We start from the raw sequence: 17054 nt of genomic DNA, 5'->3' as shown, positions 1-17054 counted from the left end.
AAGCTATTATTGATTTTCTATTGCTACATAGCAAATTATGATAATCTCAGTGGCTTAACAACATTCATGTATTAGCTCGTAGTATGTAGATCAGAAGCTTAGAATGGTGTGTCTGGGTTCTCTGCTCAGGCTATATTAAGGCAGGAAATAGTTGCCTGTTCTGCAGTTCAGGATCTTCTTTCAAGCTCATTCCTATTATTGGAAGGATTCATTTCCTTCAAGTTGAGGAGCTAATTCCTCTTTTCGTCCAGGTTTTCAGCTGATGACTGCTCGCAGTATCTAAAGGCCACTCATGTCCTATAGCTTTCTCCATCTCATCAAGAGAAAAACTTCATCATTTAAAATTCCTCTCATTGTTTGAATCTTTCAGGCATTCTCTGATGCAACCAGCTAAATAAAACTCTGCTTTGAAAGGGCACATATGATTGAGTTATGCCTACCCAGATAATATCTCTGTCTTAAAGTCAACTAAATAGTAACTTGAAACACATCCATAAAATTTCTATTGTAATATATTCATAATCATGGTAGTAGCAATAGCAGGCAGCAGTCATAAGGATCACCTTAGAGTTCTGCCTATCACAGAAGGCAAACTACCTAAAAGGAAAAGCATAATGTTTTAACCCTATTCAGTCTATTAGAGTGATTTCTGAGTACTGATCAGGAATATTGTACTTAAGAAGAACAGCAGTGTGTGTTTGAATATGGGACAATAAATTACAATTAGCAAAGACCTCAAAATCATCAAAAAACAGTAAAATAATGTAAAAGTAGTTATGTCGATTTTTAGTCTATCTACTAATCTCAATATATCTTACCTAGAATTCAAGTAATGAAAATTCATACAGAGTGGCGGGTTAATCGAGTGTTCTGTACATCAGACAGGTACACTTACACCACATTAGTCAACTTGCATGCAGCAACAGATGGAGAAACACAAATCATAAAAAGCTCATGTGACTTAATTTCTTACTCAGCCACAATATTCATATTTGTGGATGGTAGCATTTACAATTTAAGAAAAGAGAAATTGGGAAATAAATCCATTTGTGTATTTCAAAGTAAAATGTATTATTAATTTCATTTCATAAGTAGATCAATTTGCTTGGAGGACAAATTTCTTCTCTTTGGAGTTACATTTTTTAAATTTACCCTTAAGAGAAAAACATTAAGAACAATTATACTTGTAAATATACATTAAAACTTAATCAGAACAGATTGAGTGTAGAAGTTAAGTAAGCTTCACATTTACTTAGGAAAAGGAAAACTATTTTATTAAATAGGAAATTTTTTCTGACAAACAAATAATAAATATGTTGATACTGGGTTTGTTTGAACTAGTTTCTTTTTCTGTTTATAAATGCCTTTACTGAGAAATAATTTCTCCACTGAAACACACTCTTATTAATATTCCATTTTCTTTCTTAGGATTAACTTGGAGCTTTGTCATATATTCTATGAATATGTTTGATTTTTTTCCATTTCTTCTCATTCTTTTTAAAGAACGATTAGTGTCACTTGCCTATACATTATGGAGTATATCTTCTTTTAATGGAAATATAGATACAATAAATGAGTAAATTCAATATAAAAAGGCAAGTATATCATATTTTTCATTATAAATTACATAGGTGCAATTAATAGTAATGTTATTTATTTTTGCATGACCACTGAAAATGTAAACTGTAATAAAAGTATAACAGTCATCCAAGTTCACTCACATCTATCTATATGTATTTATACTAAATATATAAAATTATACTTAAATAGCCCAGTTATTCAAATTACATGATTTGTTTACCAAATTTAAAATTATCATTTTATAAGCATTTTAGAAAATACTTATAGATTTGTACAAACTTTCATAGCAGGACCATCTCATGTCTCATTTTTCTAGTAAGTGTAATATTTTATTTGGATTAAAAGTAATCATGTTGCAGCTTAAATATATATATAAAAATCATATATATATATAAATATATATATGCTTATATATGACTTCTGACAAGATTCCCAAGAGAAATTAAGACTTGTATTTTTATTAGTTAGGAGACTTTCAGTCTCTGCTGCATGAAATCCACTCAGTTGCCATTGTAAATCCCACCACCACTTCTTCCTCAGAAATCACTCCTTTCATCTTAAATATCTATTTTATAAAACAATCCTAATATTTTGAGGCCTAAGATTTGTTATTATGGTTTATTTTTCCAAAGTCAAAAAGCTGTTCTTGAAGATAAAATGAAGGCTTGCTGGACTGACATTAGCAAAATGGTAGAATAGGGAGCTCTAAACTCACGCCTCTATAGACACAATGAAAAAAAAAAAGGGACCGTCAGAACCAACACTGACAGAACTATGGAAAGTAGTAAAACATTTATAGCAACTAAGAAAATGCCAAATCAAGAGAAGGGCAACTTGGAAATAATAGAAAGTATTTTTGCTATTTGTAATTGATCTTGATTTACTCTTTCGCGATTGCAGTGGCAATCTTGAAGTGCCGGGAAGCCTGTGTTCCCAGTGTAGGACTCTGATTCCTGGTTTTGGAGATACCAGAACATACTCACTTGCAAATTAGTACATAAGTCTGTTCTAACTACTCTGGAGGACCCCTGCTGAACTAAGACAAGGCCCTCATTTCTGATTCCCTCGCTCAGGCTGGAAAAGTAGCAGACATTGCTCATAAATGCCTCAGGTGCACTAACAACCCATAGATGTCTGAGAGAAAAGATTATGGTCAGGCATAAACTACCAGTGGTCAAGGAAGAAAAGCAGGAGGAAATTCTTTGGAAAATTAGGACATTCAAAAGTACCTATGCATACAGAGGAATTTATAAAGATGTGTTCATGCCCAGGACAAGACACCTGCCCAGAAAAGCTCTCATAGGAACTTTAACGGACACTTTATCTTGCCTCTTGTGTTCTTTGCAAGCCTAGAGAACCTCAGCACTGACCCAATCTGCAAACAAGCAGAGGCATTTGGTTTTGTTGTTTTCTTTTTACATGTTTGTTTGTTTATTTCTTTAGTTTCTTGCATCCAAGGAAAATTGTCAAAACATGAGCTTAAGGAACAGAGACTTCATTGATACACAGACAAAAAAAAAATACAGTCTCTACAAAAATAGCTAGAAAAGGTCACTAAACCTTCAATATTCAATAGCAGCAAACTTAGGGGAAGAGAAGATTATTACTACATTACATTAAAATGTGCATCTTTCATCAATAACAACCAAAAAGTCATGGACATAAAAAGTAACAGGAAAGTTGAATCATTCAAAGGAAAATAAAATGATAGAAACCATTCCTGAGGAAGACCAGACATCCAACTTATCAGACAGAAAGTTTAAAGCAACTGTCTTGAAAATATTCAGAGTAATAAAGAAAAATATGGAACTGGAGCAAAAGGAAATCAGCAAAATGATATATGAGCAAAATTAGAATATCAATAAAAATAAATTATTAAAATCAACCAAAAAGAAATTCTGGACCTGAAAAATACAATAACTGAATAGAAAAAAAATGACTAGAACATTTTAGCATCAGATTTAAACAGGCAAATAAAAAAACAGAAATATTTAAGACAAGATAATTGAAAGTATTATGTCTGAAGAGCAGAAAGTAAAAAGAATGAAGGGACAAAAGAACTAAAAGACCTGTGGAACACCCATCAAGTTTACCAATATATGTATTATTTGAATCCCAGAAAAAGGTGAGAGCATGAGACAGAGAGAGAGAGAGGGAGAAATGAAGATTTGAATGAATAATGGCCAAATCTTTACAAATTAGATAAATGACACAAATCTACAAACCTAAGAGGCTCAAAAAAACCCTGTATTGGATAAACTTGAACTCACTCAAAGAGACATTATAATCAAACTACTGAAAGTGAAAAAATGGAGAATTTTGAAATCAGCAAAAGTGACTCATCACTTACAAGGGAGCCACAGTAAGATTAACAGTGGATTTCTCATCTGAAATTATGAAGGCCAGAAAACAGTGGGAAACATATATAAAAAGCTAAGAGAAAAAAAAAAACCTTTCAACCAAGAATTCTGTAGGACAAACTGTCCTTCATAAATAAGGGAAAAAGTTAAGACATGCAGATAACATAAGCTGAGGGAGTTCATTATCACTACACTTGCCCAAAAGAAATGCAAAATGGAGTTCTTCAGGTTGAAACGAAAGAACCCTAAATAGTAAATCAAAGTCCTGAAGAAATAAAAGCATCCTGTAAGGTAACTGCATGGTCAAATATAAAAGCCTGCATTATTGCAACTTTGGTTTGTAACTTCATGACTTTTTTCCTACCTGATTTAGACAGGTACATGAGAATAATTATAAATCTATGTTTTGGGGCACACAGTGCATAAAGATGTGATTTGTGAAACCAATAATATAGGAACATATATTTTTGTAAGATTAGAGCCTTTTTATGCTATTGAAGTGAGGTTTATATCAATTCAAATTAAATTCTTAGAAATTTAGGACGTTAAATATAACCTAATTGGTAAGAACAAAGAAAATATCTAAAGAATGGACTCAAAATGGAATGAGGAAGAATTCAAAATATCCCAATACATATAAAACACAAATCAAGACACAAATGTAGCATGTGAGGGACAAAAAAGCCATACCACACCAAACACAAATTCAGAAGTAAGTGCTTCCTTATAAGTATTATTTTTTATGTAAATAGATTCAACTCTCCAATCAGAAGCCAGCAATTGCTAAATGCATTACATAAAACAATAGCAAATAGGATCCAATAACTCATATTATATATGAGATTCACTTTAGATCCAAAGACACAAATAGATTGATAGTGAAGGTATGGAAAAATAATTCCATTCAAATAGTAACCAAAGAGAGTAGGATTATTGTACTAATATCAGATGAAATAGACTTTAAGTAAAAAACTATTGCAAGAGACCAAGAAGTACATTAGTTATTGGTAAAAGGGTCAATTCATTAAAAAGCTGTAACAATTATAAACATATATGCATCAACAACACAGTCCCAGAATTTATAAAATAAACACTGCAAAATATAAGAAGCAAATATTTATGAGAATTGAAGGAAGAAATAAACCATTTTACTATTATAGTTGGAGATTTTAGTCTCCTACGTTCAATAAATACTAGAACCTCTAAACAAGATATGACTCATTTTTATTGCTTATTATTCATAAAATGTTTTATCAATAATGCAAACTAAAGTGATGCATATGATAGACTGCAGATTGTTTGAAGTTTCTACAGTCCCTAAATTTCTGCTGATCTATACCCATGTTTTTCTTTGTCTTTCTTGATTCTTTATTTGATCCTTTCAAGATGTTTATTATCATTTGCAAAACCTTGTCAGCCATTATGACTCAAAGTATACATGACAACATAAAAACAATGGAAGAAATAGAGGCCAAATAAATAACAAATAAGACACTTATTTTTATTTTAATCATTGCCTAAATTATTAAGAAAACTAGGATTTCAGCTTCTAAATTTGTATTTTTTGTGTTTTATGGTATACCTACAATTTATACCTTCAGTGATCATTTATATTTATTATTTATGATTTTTTTCAATACTTTGCATATTTGTGATATTTTAGAATTTATATTTAATTGCAACAATTTATATTGAATAAACAGAAGTGTTTATTTAGAAGGAGAATAATTCTATAATATTTACTGCTTATGTGTTAATTTTAGTAATTGTGCTGCTTTTGGGAGATACAGACTGAATAAATCATAGGACTTTTGCTAAAGATTCTGAAAGTATACTAAGGAAGCTAGAGAAAAAAGTAATGAAATCACAGTTACTGTATAAGCACATTAACACAGAGATAGTTCTTAAAAGATTGACAGTAATGAGAGTAGAGAAAAGTCACAACTTTAAGAAGACATGAGGTAAAAAAAAGGCTTATTTTTTCCTTCATTTTGATTATTTTACTTAATGTTTAAGGTACTTAAGACATATTTCAAAGTAATAGGGTTGGAACATTTGAAGATGGTTGGAAGAAAGGAAATTGAACAAGCGTTCAGAGAAGTGCTAATGTTTCTATAGTTTTAACAGAGTCATTAGTGTGTTGGAGAAAAAAAAAGGAAGTTTAAGATGAAAATTTTCTCCTGAGTTAAAAAAAAGTCTGTGTCACATTCTTTTTGTAAGTTTCTGTATTCATTATTTTCAAATTAATGTGTGGTTGAACTTTTGGTTTTCAGTGCCATTTATGTACAACCGAGGCATATTCTTATTTTCTTCAGACCAAATAACCCCCAGCATATCAGTTTATCCTTAAGAGTGTTCACAACCCAGAATATTAAAAGACATAGTGTAGAACATGTATTTTTAAGAATGGTTGAGGAAATTCTTTCATTCAGGGTTGTGTTGGAGTAGAGATATCTGTGGGATATAAAAGTGACAAGTTCCACCAAGAGCAATGCCATCCTATGCTTCTACCTAAACTTTGTATGCCTGAGTCAGTAGTTGATACGGAACCTTTCTCGGAGCAAACATTACTCTATTATGTATTGTTTTGTATTATTCACAGCACATTTTTAATTCCAAACAAATTTCTTTCCCACCTAAGTATACTTTTGTTCTGACTCATTTCACCTTCAGTGTGAATGTCAAGGGAATGCAAACTAATTTAAATATCGTCCTAAGCAAATTGTCTTAGAATGATAATTCTGCTATAGAATGCAATTTATGTAATAAATGATAAAATCAAATATAAATGATTTATGGATTACCTACTGTTTGTGATTATTTCTGCCACTTTTCTAGTAACATGGATAAAGCCAGTTTTATTTAGAATTTTTAGCAGTAATCTCAAATAAGAAATTACATTGAATTTGTGATACATGCAAATTATAAATTCCCCTAATAGTGTAATGCCATGTCCACAGAGGACAGACTACTAAAAGTGTTACAAATTTTGGGTGACCAAGAGAGAATATTAGAAGAGAAGTTGTAAAATTTTAGGTAGAATGTCATTCTATAGATATTCTAGTCTGGGTCCATTTAAGACAACAGGTAAATTAATGTCCAAAAAAGATAAAACAATATTCCTATTTAATATATTTGTATTTCTGCTGGTGGCTTTAGAGATACTTGTTTTACTCACCTCTCCATGCTGCCTTTTTTTCTAATTTGAAGCAATTCTATATGACATATAAGAATTTTTACAACTCATACTAAAAGAAAAGCTGAGAAATAGTTATTGTTTTATGCCCAATTAGTTTATTTCCTGTCTTTATTTTTTAAACATTGGTTTATATTATTTAGATTTTGTGTATTGGATTTTCTGTAAGTCATCTTGCAAAACAATACACAGAATAAATAATTCTGACAAAAAAAGATTATAATAAAAAATAATAAAGCTACATTAATACAAACCAGGACCTAAGAATGTATACAAATACATATGTATTTGAAGCTCTAATAGCAACAATAAGAATTTATAAAGCTTACTGTATGAGTATTAAAGGAACACAAATGTGAGAAATTATATTCCCTGTTCAATATCTGTTAACATAGTTTCCCTAGTAGACAAGCAGTAATTACTGAGAGAGACATAATTCTATCATCCTCTCAATCTTCTAGTATCAAATCACAAAATGAAAGTACAACAAATATCCCTTTTAACTTTAAAAATATTTCTATATCACTTTTAGTAGACATATAAGACATCCTTTCAGGGTGTGGTAATCATATATATAACTTCTTAATGTACATTATAACCAAATATAACCATAGCTAATTATTCAATAAATAGTTAATATATATTAAGAGCTCCACATCATATGTAAAGATAATCTGAAGGATACTTGGTCAAATTGCACTACAATTTATTATGAAAGCAAGTCCACATTTTTGCTAATTAAATTTTGGTAAATCCCCATGTTTGTAATGCAGCATTTTATCTTTTGAGTAACTTGTTTTATTCATTTTAGAACACAAATAACAGGAAAGTATTTTCAAAAATATATAAATGATATAAATGATAAGCTCTATTTATAAAAAAAGTTTTGGTTTAGAAAATAATCTTGATAACTTGTTTTTCTTAATTATGTCTTACATGGTGGTATATAGAAAAACTAAACTGAAAAATACATAGAAAAGGGTGGGACTACAAATGAATCAAGTTTTTCAGTTCTTCAGTTTCTTTATCCTTTATAGTATTTCTCTCCTGTGAAAAATGGAAATAGGAACTACAATAGGCTAACTTCTCTCAGTCTCAAGAGACCTCAGTAGTAAAATAGGGTTATTTCTGAAGGCCAGGGAGAAAAGTTAGAAAACATTACTAAATATCATTTGTTTTAATAACTATTTCATGGATTTTTGGTTCAAACTAAACATAGTTGAAGTCTTTGTACTTTCATTATGAGCTTTGTAATCTAGGCAATTGGCCTAAACTGGCAAAGGTTCTGTTTACTCATCAGAGTATTAGAAGAAAGATATTCTCTTCATATGATCATTAGCAACAACCAATTCAATTATAAATTTCAAGCACTTGGCTTGTGCATGGCACATACCAAATGCCAAATTTAAAAATAATAAAATTGATATGTTTTCAGTTCTTCTACTAGTAGCATATATATGAGTATGGAATGCAGGAAGGAAAGCAGAAAATGACAATCATGATAGAAAGTCAGGCCAACTTAGCAGTGACTACAATATAACAAAGACAGCTATGTAATGCAATACTATACCCTTTAACTAACCCCTCATTTCCCCTAACCCTAGCCCCTGGCAATGGCAGTTTGAATCTCTGCCTTTATAAGTTTGACATTTTAGAATCCACATAGAAGTAAGATAATACAGTATTTGTCTTTCTCTGTATGATTTATTTTGCTTAACATAACAGCCTCAGGATCCATCTGTGTTGTGACAAATGGGAAGGTTTCCTTCCTTTATTATGACTAAATAATATTCCATTATATATATAGCTATATCTACACATTTCTTTATCCATTCATCCTTTGATGGACACTTAGGTTGTTTCCAAATTTTGGCTACTGTGAAAAATCCTTCATTGAACATGAGAGTGCAGGTAACTCTTTGAGATAGTGATTTCATTTCCTTTGGATCTATACCCCTTTCTCTTTTTCCTGGTAAGTCTTGCTAAAAGTTTGTCAATTCTGTCTACCTTTTCAAGAAACTAACTCCTGGTGTTGATCTTTTCTAGAGCGGAGGGGCTAACCCAAGTGTACAAACAGTGGCTGCGGTCAGCCCCAGGGTCTATGTTAGTGTCTTGCACTCATGCAGCTGCAGAGGTGGGGCTGGCTGCCAGTATAGATCCTGGTTCTAGTCCAGGGCAGTGTGGCTGGGGGGTTGGGGAAGGAGCAGGGAGGGACTCAGGTAGCCAGGGTCTGTGAACAGGCGAAGCACTGTCTTTGGCGGGGGCACACCTCAACAGTGGAATCAGGATGGGGTTCACAACAGTTGTACTAGTGCTTATTTTGTTCAATAGTAGAAGCTGCTGGGATCCTGGAGGGTGGGCTCCTGGGAACTGCAGTCACACCCTCTGTGCGGCTTCACAGGCGGTCCCTGCTCTTCTTCCTTGCTCCTAGCTGTCTCTATTTGTCTTAGCTTTGTCAGTCTCTGGACAGGACAAGACCAAAGTGGGTCCTTTGCACCGCACCTTGAAAAGCTAGGGAAGCTGATGCCCTGCTTCGCTCTCTCTCTTTCCTAGCAAGGGGAACTCTCTCCAGCCAGTAATGTCCTCTTAGTGCTGCACAGTGTCAGCCTGGGAGATGGGAAGATGAAGCAAAGTGAAGCTGTTCTTCCTTTTTTGCAATTATTAAAAAAAATTTTGTTCTATTCTTTTGCTTAAGTTTCTAAAGTGGATTCCTGAGCTCTCCCAGAGCTATTTTTGTTCTTGGGTAGCTGCCTAATTATTGATTTTTGTTGGGGGAAAAGAGGCCACTAATCTGCCATGATAGTGATGTCCTCTATATCACACTTGTAATTTTTTTGAAACTGTAAGTGTGAAATAGTAATCCATTGTGGGGTTGTAGAATTGACATTTTCCCAGAAGCATTATGTACTTATGGAAAGCACAAAAATCAAAAGCATACACCTAAATAATTCTAATAAAGTGAACACACACAGATCAGCAACAATGTTAATAAATAGAACAATAACAGATTTCCAAAAGTTCTCTTATACCTGCTTTATCTTAGAAGATTTCAGCCAAGAATAACATCTTCTAACACAGTAATGTTGCTAGTGTATTCTAACTTTATATAAATAGGATGATAAAGTTTGTACTCTTTTGTGTCTGCCTTATTTCATTCAATATTATGCTTGTGATGAATATAAATCAATTAACTTCTCTCTGATTTTCTTCTTTTGTTCTTTCTCTCTCTCTCTCTTTTTTTTTCTTTTCTCCGTTGCTCCAGAGGGCTTCAGCAGCCTTGGTGGTTTTTTAAATCCCCATATATAAAATAGGTTACATTTTTAATACCAGCTAGTCACTGAATCCCCAATTTTCACATGGTTCTTTTTAACTTTTTACAAACTTATTCAACAAGGATCTAATTTTTAATTTTCTCCCATCTCCTCTTTATTTTCCCTTGAATTACTTAGGTGGGACAAGCCATTACTTATATAAGGTATCTGTACTACGTAAGGTAGATGTAGGTTTTTTCCAAAATATGATCCCTTCTTGTTAATTCTACATGCTTCATCTAGAAACACCTCTTGACCACCTTACAGACCTCTAACCTGCCTCATGAATTCATTGCTCTAAATGGTTTATGCATGCTGCTTTCTACCGATTTTCAATTACTACGCTGTTACCTCTAAATTTAAAATGTTATGTTTTTGTTTGTTGTTCATTTGGCAGTCTCTCAGATGAATGTTAGATTATCTTGATTCTACTGTATCAGTTTTTTCTGCAATGCCTATAATAAATTTCTGACAAGGTAAAGGGTCTTGTGCCTCTGAGTAGGTACTTAAACAACTTCAGATGCATCAGTTGCTGACTGATTTAATGGTCTCTTAAATTATAATTGTATACTTCCTTGGAGACAAGTGCTAACCTATTTCTCATATACTATATTAGAATTACTGTTCTTCCTTTAATGATGCTGTGAAGGGGATGCTTTCTGATCACACTTACACATTGGTCCCTATAGTATCTATATGGCATTGACCTGAGACAGTGCGGTGCTTGGCACATGTGGCAGTCTATGGTCCTGCTTCTTACCATCTCACATCTAGGTTCCAATAATTCCACTAGGCCTGGTTACACAAACTAAATCCCATGGTGGTCCAGAAGTAAAGAAACACCTGTATCTGCAGTATCAATAACAACTTTAAGACCAAAACCCAGATAAGGTCAGAATGTCTACAATGCACAATGAGGAAATAAGTCAGAAAATGCTAAGAAGCTGTTATGGGGAATGTATGGCACTTAGGTTTATTTAGTCAAGAAAGATGTCAGTGACTGATTGCCTTCATGGTCCCAGTCCCCGTCTCTCCTTAGCTGTATCATTTGCCCTGGGACTTTGTAGGCCATCTCACTAAAGAGAAACAGTCTCTTTTTTTGCCTTTTGAATCTGGAGAATCTGAATTCAGACTTGTGACTTGCTTTGGCCAGTGTTATAAAAGTCAGTTTCCTGTGAGTAGAGGTTTTTGCTTCTATTGAAGCTATGTCATTGCCAGATTACATGCTTGGACCCACTGCTGGAGGAGACACACAAGGCGATATCATCCAGTCACCCAGCCTGACAGCAAACTGGCTGGCTGATGTATGTGGGAGGGAGCCAAGCCCTGAATAAGAAATACACACCCAAACACAGGAAAAGTTTCTGTCCTGCACACTTGAGCATGAGATAGATTCTTATTCTTTTAAGCCACTGATTTTGAGGTCGTTTGTTATGCAGTGTTGTAGTGCTAATAGATATCTGATATGGAAATCAGTGGAGTGCTGCCATATTAAAAATAAAATATATAAAAATATATTATGTTGCTGAGCAGAGGCTTACAAAATGATCAAGATACTCTATGGATCCAGGAAAACAAATGATCCACTGTGGTATTAGGATATAATAGGAAATATTTATGTGGTCTTCATCCTTGTTTCTGGAACAACAATGTCTAAAAGCCTTGGAATTTCCTAAGTGATAGGTGTGAGAGATATGTGTTTGTTATATATAATAATCCCCTTTTAACCGTATCTGAGTTTATGCCACTGAGGTGACACTTGGTGACCCCTAGGCAGCTCCAGGATGGGGGTTGGTTGCCAGAGGACCGATCATGTGATTATAGGGTTGGGACTTGCAGCCCCACATCCCAAAATAAGGGGTGAGGGAAGCCTAGAGACTGAGCTAATCATCAGTGACCAGTGATTTAATTAGTCATGCTAAGTAACTGAACTTCGGTGAGAACCCTGAATGATGGGGTTGGAGAGCTTCAGGTTGGTGTTCACATCCAGGAGCAGGGGGTGTGACATGTCTGCAGAGGGCATGAATGCTCTGCACCTCTTTCCACCTGCCTTTCCCTGTGCGTCTCTTCTATTTGACTTTCCTGAGTTGTATCATTTATAATGAACCAATGTGAGTAAAATGTTTTTCTGAGTTCTGTGGGCAGTTCCAGAAAATTATCAACCTGAAGATAGAGTTATGGGAAACTCCCGTCTTATATAGTCACATGGTCAGAATTATGTGTAGCGGAGACTTGAGATTGTTGTCTGAAGTGGAAGCAGTCTTGCCAGGCTGAGCCCTTAACCTGTGGGGTCTGCACTAATGCCAGATAGTGAGATAGCTTGTAGGACACCCAGTTGGTGTCTGCAGAGTGGAGCAATTGGTTGGTGTGGGATAAAATTCACATTTGGGGTCAGAAGTTTGGTGTTGTAAAAGCACAGATAGTAGAATACATACTAGACGGACTATTTCCTAAAATTACATCCTCCTATACTCAGCAAATGAAAAATCTATATAATAAACTTTTGGATTTGGACAAAAAACTCCCCAGGCTAACTATTGAAAAAAGGCAGCTGATTTCTTTAAGCTGAATATTTAAGATAATACAAGGAAGATATGTGCTCAAAAGAAAAAAAAATTGGTGTGCAGTTTGCAAGAAGGGCAGAACTTGCTAGGTTAGAAAAACAACATTGTTTCTTACCCTGAGCTAGTACAGTATTCTCAAATAAGATATGGCCTCAGAGTACAGGTCTTACAGCCATAGAGTTGTGAAACTTTTGTCATGACCTTTTCAAAAATGAAGGCAGTGCCTCCTAGACACTTTCAACTCTTTCAAAAGAACTTCTAGGAAGCTTTAGTTCATAGTACACAGAGGCCTAACCTCAAAAGAGTGGAAAATAAATCCAGAAATGGCAGCATAGCAGGAAAGTAATTATGAGTATGGCTTTTGTTGTGTGTGTTAGATTATAATCAGTGGGTAATAAAAGTCACCAAGTTTTTCAGGAAATAATAATGAAAAAGGCTCCTACAGGCTGAGATAAAAGGGACTGAGTCTGCCTAAATTATTACAAAACAAATCTCTGAACCTCCAAATTTTTACTAGGAAACAGGCTGAAAAAATTTGGCACTATTTTCTACTGCCTTTTATAGGTGTGCCTAAGGAATTTACTGGAAGATAAATAAAGTCCAAGGAAGTGAAGTCAAGAGAAAGAGAGGAAAATGGACTGAGGAGCCACTCTTATGAAATAGAATCAATGTCTAGTGAATGGATACTTCCCACTCCCAGGGGAAGCATCTCAGACAACACTATCCCAGACTTTAAAAATAGTTAGGGACAAGCTACTGTTCTGTTCCTTCAACTATTCTTCTCTATTTAGAATGCAAGCATTCACTGCAGTTTTTCCACTTGTCTCTCACCATTGCATCCTTAGGGTTTATGGGGTGTCTTTACAGTTTATAATTTCCCAGATTAAGGTGAGACTCATTTGAACTTGGCATTGGTCATGAGGTCCTATACTTTGAGCTGGATCTGATTAAATGGAATTTTGTTGGTCTTGGCAGGGAATTAGGGCTTTTTGCAAGTAAAAGGGATGTGAATAATTGTGATCAAAGGGCAGACCGTGGCACATTAATTTAATTGATGGTTGCAATTCTTCATTTCTCCTTTTGTCCATGTCCTTTGAATGTTATGTCACAGGTCATCTCACTGGAGTGGTAGAATCTAATTTTTTCCACTGTTTGATTCTGAGCTTGGCCCTTTGAACTGCTTTAGCTAACGGAATCTCTGTGCATGTGACACATGTAAAAGCTTTCATTTATGTCTCTGAACCTCGGCTCTCACCATGAGAGTATCCTTAGACTAGCATGCCAAGAAGATGAAAGACACATGGCCCGGTTCCCCCACAGGTCCAGCTGGAAGTGAGGTTATCAACGACTATGAGACTGAACCCAACCAAGAAGTGAAGAACCACCCACATAAGTCCAGCAGAATTCTGTGATCTATATATAGACTCATGAGCTAAATAAATACTTTTTAAGCCACTGAGTACTGGATGATTTATTCCACAGCACCTTGAATAGATAACTGATATATAAGGCTTATAACAAGATAAGACATTTTGAGCAGAAACCTGAACAATTGTAAGGGGACAACCAGACAGAGCATTGTGGTAAATAAACACAGTGTTATACGCAGAGAGTGTGATCATTCTGAGATGAAAGACTGTTGATGTATCTGGGGCAGAGTGATTAAAGACAAGTGGTAAAGCAATAGATTGGTAAACCTGACACGAGCCATATCATGTTGGGTATTTGCAAATGGGGGCAACATGTTTCTATTTTCTTCCAAGTGTAATGGTATATTTTTGGAACATTTTAAGCAGAGTTTGATATAGTTTAAATAAAAAAAATAAGTTCTCTCTGCTTTCCTATGGAGAATGGATTTTATCGGAACAAGAATAAAAATAGGGAAAATACAGAAATTATGACACCAGTAACCAGACATTTTAACTTGAACTCTTTAGGTTGTCCAATTTGTGGGCATGGCTTCAGAAAAGTAGGAGAAGAAAAAAATATCTCAAAAGATAAAACCTAATAATGTCTCTGGAACATATTAGCTATTGTTTTATATTTTATTTATATCCTCCATCTAAGGAATAGTTAATTGAAAGAATAAATAATTGTATATTGTTTTGATTTTCTGCATGTTAACTAGATCCAGACTCGTGTCACAGACATAATTTCTGGAATCATTACATTTATTTATTTATTACTGCTTATAAATATTTAATAACATTCCTTGCTTACATATCTCTTTTCTATCTATTCTATCTCTTTGTTCCCAAGACAAACTTGAATAGAGTCCACAATATTGCTAATTTTATGATTGAACATTGGGTGTTCTGTAATTTTCCCACTGAGTACTTTCAAACTGATTTGGATCCTCCTTCATGCCATTAAATACAGTCAATAAATTCTGAGTCACTGATTACATATGACTTTATTAAATTAATATTAATATTAAGTTAGAATAGAAACATCATGACACAACTCAAGGACATTTTCTTCATGGTCTCTTTTGGAGTAGTTACTGATCCTGGCAGCAAAATCTAACTGGAGGCTATTTGTAGGAACTTATAAGGCTGCTGAAATGGATGGACTTTGCACATAATAGATTGTTCTGTCTATATGTCAATATTACCAATAATTAAAATTGTGTGACTGGACAATACTTTAAAAGTTAATTAGTTCGTTCTTTCCTTCAGAGTGATCTTGTCAAACCATGTATCACATATAACTTCTCACTTTTATGGACTTGTTTTGCATTTAGAAAAAAAAAATCTAAACTGCCCTTCTTGACCTTGAAAGCCTGCTTCCTCTAACTCCTGTCTATCTCTTTAATATTTTCCCCACTCCCTCTATGAGCCAGGAAGGTATTTGCACATGCTATTCCCTCTATTCAAAATACCCTTATGTCTGACACTTTCTGAATGTGCCATTCCTTCTGTTTCTTTTTAACTGTCACCACCTTAGGAATTGAATTATCCTGTGTGTTCAGGTTTTCTAAGAAGCAGAGGCCAATTACAGGATTACCTATTCGAGAATTTATTAGGAAGCCACCAGTGAGGGAATAGTGGGAAGGAGACAGAAGGGTTGGGAGAGTAGCCCGACCCCAGTGGGAGCTTGTAGGTGATACAATGCCATTTTCATGATTTTTTTTCATTTGTTACAGGTTTTCCAGAAACATATGTATCATCTTTTGATGTGTCCATCATGGTTTCTATTATGTGGTAAGTCCCATTTTTATTTCTTAATTCTCATTCAACTAGAATTAGTTGCTCACCAGTTTTTATATAACCCTAAAACCTCTGAATGTTGATAGTACAAAGAAAATATTCACTTTTTTAAATGCTGTTTTTGGCAATACCTCTGTCACACGTATTTCCTAACCTAGAGAAACTGTAAGACAGTCAGTTCATGGTAACATTCTGTCTTACCCACAATTCTCTCTGCCCATGCTATTCCAGTCATTTTGTCTGTAGTTTTAACACTTTAAGCCCATTTCTACTTCAGCCATTTGCTTTACTCTTTTCTTTGTTTGGATTTTTTTCCTTAACTATATGAAGGCTCATTGCCTCAGTAAGGCTTCATGACCACCCTTTAGAAAATAACAGACTTCTTAATTTCAGTAATCTATTTTTGGTGCCGTGCCTTATTTTTACCCATAAAACACATCACTTTCTTGCATTCCATATGTTTTCTAGTTGTTTTGAATGTTAGCTTCATCAATATAGCATGAATTATATATATATATATATATATATATATATATATATATATATATATATATATATATTGGTGTTTATGGATAAAATAAAAAGCAATGCATTAATTGTGTCATCCAATGTGTCATTGTCTTTCCTAAACCTTCTTCATAACTTCTCTACCATAGCATATTTCAGTCATTATTTACAGTCCAACCATCTGACTCAGCCAGAAATCTGGGAGCACGTTCTTCACTCTTACATCTTTCACTTTCTGCATCTGTTCATCACTAGGCTCTGCTTATTCTACTGCCAGAACATTTCTTAAGTCCAGACCTCCATTTCTGCTCCACTAGACAAGTGAA

At 34.2% G+C, this 17054-nt stretch overlaps 1 long non-coding RNA gene across 2 annotated transcripts in view; it reads left to right on the top strand.

The window, feature by feature from the left end:
• Positions 1-17054, top strand: part of LOC140843497 (uncharacterized) — a 163156-nt gene that overhangs the window by 85072 nt on the left and 61030 nt on the right. For both annotated transcript variants that reach the window (XR_012121325.1, XR_012121324.1), the window contains exon 3: positions 16158-16215. This is a non-coding gene — a long non-coding RNA (uncharacterized lncRNA). The remainder of the gene's footprint in view (positions 1-16157; positions 16216-17054) is intronic.

Source organism: Manis javanica, chromosome 9 (genome assembly GCF_040802235.1).
Source record: "Manis javanica isolate MJ-LG chromosome 9, MJ_LKY, whole genome shotgun sequence".
Classification (NCBI taxonomy): Eukaryota; Metazoa; Chordata; class Mammalia; order Pholidota; family Manidae; genus Manis; species Manis javanica.
Note: the sequence above shows the minus strand (reverse complement) of the source record. Positions and strands in the feature narration are given on the sequence as shown.